The sequence below is a fragment of the Perognathus longimembris genome, chromosome 20, assembly GCF_023159225.1.
Source record: "Perognathus longimembris pacificus isolate PPM17 chromosome 20, ASM2315922v1, whole genome shotgun sequence".
In the NCBI taxonomy this organism is placed as follows: domain Eukaryota; kingdom Metazoa; phylum Chordata; class Mammalia; order Rodentia; family Heteromyidae; genus Perognathus; species Perognathus longimembris.
Genome location: NC_063180.1, coordinates 29,513,345 through 29,516,569, shown reverse-complemented (window position 1 = coordinate 29,516,569; position 3,225 = coordinate 29,513,345). Strand labels below are relative to the sequence as shown.

General features: G+C 52.4%; 1 pseudogene; it reads left to right on the top strand.

The window, feature by feature from the left end:
- Positions 1 to 2,268: 2,268 nt before the first annotated feature.
- On the top strand, positions 2,269 to 2,917 carry LOC125368184 (annotated as a pseudogene).
- Positions 2,918 to 3,225: the final 308 nt, after the last annotated feature.

Below are 3,225 nucleotides of genomic sequence, written 5' to 3'. Positions count from 1 at the left end.
GGATGCAGGCTGGCTGAGAAGTCCGCTGGGATTGGGGAGGGGTGGGCCCTAGGCTCTGACCATCACCCTGCCAATCCTACAGGCGATGAGCAACGGCATCATTCCCTATCTGAGAATCATCCTGAAAGACTTTATCCTGATTCAGATGGACTATGAGAACAACAAGAATGTGAGTAGCCAGGACCTAGCTGGCCACATAGAGCTGGCGTCCTGAGCTCTGGCACTGCTGGTGGCCTCAAGGCCGTCCTCTGAGCTGAGTGTAATGCCCCTGACAGCAGGTGCTGCTCACAGCTACCTGACCCCTGTGCTGTGGACACAGAGCCCAGCTGGGACTTCAAGTCCCATAAGGGAGGATCTGGGGCTCCACCTGGAAGCAGATTTCCTAAGACAAACAACCTGTGGCCCAAGCCAGGCCTTTTCCCCTGAAGCCACAATGTCCATCCTACCACAGAAGGGTCAGTCCTCACACTGCCTGCACCTGTGTCCCCAGCCCTGCCCTGTGCAAGTTGGTCCTCTTTTTGTGCATGCACATGGGATCCCGTGGCTAGAGGAGGCCCTGCTCAGAGGTCCTAAGGGCAGAAGGGCCCCATTCTAACTGCAATGCCCTCTGCCTTCTAGGAGAGAAGCAAAGAGAAGAAATTGATCAAGGTGAGTGGTAGCTGCCTAGACAGGACAGGGCTGGTGGGGGCCAGCAGGGTGGTGCAGTCAGGCCTGCCCCTCTGCTCTTTCTTCCTGGGGGCAATGGCAGTAGAAAGAAGTCCTACCCCAGGGTGGGTTGTGAGGTGGCACCCAGGAGATTCACCGCTGGCAGGATGGAGTGTGAGGACATGGCTGTGAGGTCCCCAGCAGCCTTGGGAGGCTCAGTGGATGTTGGGTGGCTAGAGCAGCAGAGTAGCTGGGACCCTTCCAAGACAGCCTAGCCCAGCCCTGGCCAGCCCAGCCCTGTCACTGCCCTTGTGCTGTCCATGGCCAGGAAAACGAGATCATCAAGCAGATGAAAGAGCTGCAACACAGTTGCCGCTTTTATAATATTCGAGTGGACCACCATTTTACTAAGTGGTTCAGGGGCCTGGAGCGGCTCAGCAAGAATGCCAGGTAGGTTGCCACTCTCTGGGGTAGGGAGAGGGGCTGTGCCTAGGAGGGAGTCCAGAGGGATGGAGTTGTGTTACCTGGGTGAGGGGGATGGGACTGACACTCTGGAGGGCCTAATGGCAGGTGGGCCAACAAGCTCCAACGCCCAGGCCAATTCGGGCTGGGAGCTGTACACAGCACTTGGTCTCCTCACCGGCTCATTTGTCTTAGCTATGAGCTGTCCTGTGCCCTGGAGCCTTGCAGGCCGACTGGCTGTCCAAGGAAGAAGTGCTCAAGTATTGGCAAGGCTGGGAAGAAGTAAGTGGATGGGCCCTGGCAGTCAGGGGCCAGGGCAGATGGGGGGTGGGGGGTGGGCTGGGCAACCTGCCGGCCCCACAGGCTGGGCTGACTTGTCCCAGCTAACAGCAGCCCTGTTGCTGGGCTCAGACGCTCAGCTCTCTGGGCCTCACTGTCTTCCCCTACCAAGTCTCTGGGATCCATCCCTGAGAAGGGGTCAGATTAAGGAAAGCAGTGATTGCAAAGAGTTGGACTGGAGCCACGTGCTAGAAGGGTACTGGGGAGTGGAAGCTTGGACTGTGCTTGGGGCTTGCACTCCAAGGACCTCTCTAGTGCCACCATTCCCACAACACTGCCTTCCCTTGCAGTGGCGGCTCCCAGCCAATCCAAAAGACCTTTCCCCCGAGGACAACCAAGAAGCATAGAGTGCGCTTCAGTCTGCCTCCCACGTAGAGAAAGGGCCAAAACCTTTACTATCATCTTGGTCTGGCTGGACCGGGGCTAATCATCACAAACCTACAGTGGCCCAGGCCACACCCCCCCCTACATTCACCTCCAATTCTGAAACCCTCTGAATCCTTTGTCCACAATCCTATTTTAAGTGAAATATGGCAGCCTTGCCTATTAGAATGTTACAAAAAAAAAAAAAAAACCTAAAAAACAAAAACAAAACCCAAAAACCAAAAAAGAAAAAAAAAACACAAAAGAAAACCCCAACTCTGCATCGCCACAAAAACAAAAACAAAAAAAACAAAAAAAGAAAAAAAAAACCCACAAAAGAAACAAAACAAAACCCCAACTCCGAATCGCCCCCTGTGGGGCTGGCAGGAGGCAACACTTTGCAGGAAGGTCACTGAAGCACTTCCTGGAGGGAGATAGGATCAGCTTCTTGTAAGAGTCATGGAGTCACAGTGTGTTGGGCTTCCTCTAGCCCTGCTGACATATCTGATGTGGTTCCCTGTATCACAGAGTTGTAACAAAGCACTCTGTGCTAGTCATGTGAGCAAATGTCTCATTCAGGAGCTATGCCAGGGCGGGCCTGGACAAGGAAATTGTTCCTGCTCTAAAGACTGTATGCTGTGCCTTGGGGCACTTTGGGACAAGTGCTGTGATTGTGTTGGTACGTGTCATCCTCAGAAGTAAAGTGACACTCCTCCCACTTCAAGAGCACAATAGAACAACTGCATGAGCCTATCCCCTCTCTTCTGAATTGGAACATTGTTTCCTTCCCTAGTACAGAAGAACTTTCAAAACATGAGAACCTGGTTTCTATTTTAGAAACTGTGAACCAGCCTCATCACCCAAATGTGTCTGTTCCTAGCGATAATGCTCAAGGCCGCTTATTCCAGTGACAAAGAGCACCTGTGTACTGTGGTCTAGTTTGATGACCACATGTCCATACCTCAGTGAAAAATATCCTGTGAGTCCATGGGAGCATCCAAGAACCACTGCTAACGTCTGCTGTTAGTGCATCGTTCCCGAATGCGTGGACTACAGAAGTAATACCATCAAGTGTATGAACTTTATGTTTCAAAGAAGAAAAATGTAATAGAAAGCATCTTAGAAAGAAATTTGTACGTATGAGAGTTCCTCAGAGAATCGACCCGTGGCATCAGAGTGCCAACAGGTTATGAAGATGTCAAGAATCTGGATTGCGGGCTGGGGATATGGCCTAGTGGCAAGAGAGCTTGCCTCGTATACATGAGGCCCTGGGTTCGATTCCCCAGCACCACATATACAGAAAACGGCCAGAAGTGGTGCTGTGGCTCAAGTGGCAGAGTGCTAGCCTTGAGCAAAAGGAAGCCAGGGACAGTGCTCAGGCCCTGAGTCCAAGGCCCAGGACTGGTCAAAAAAAAA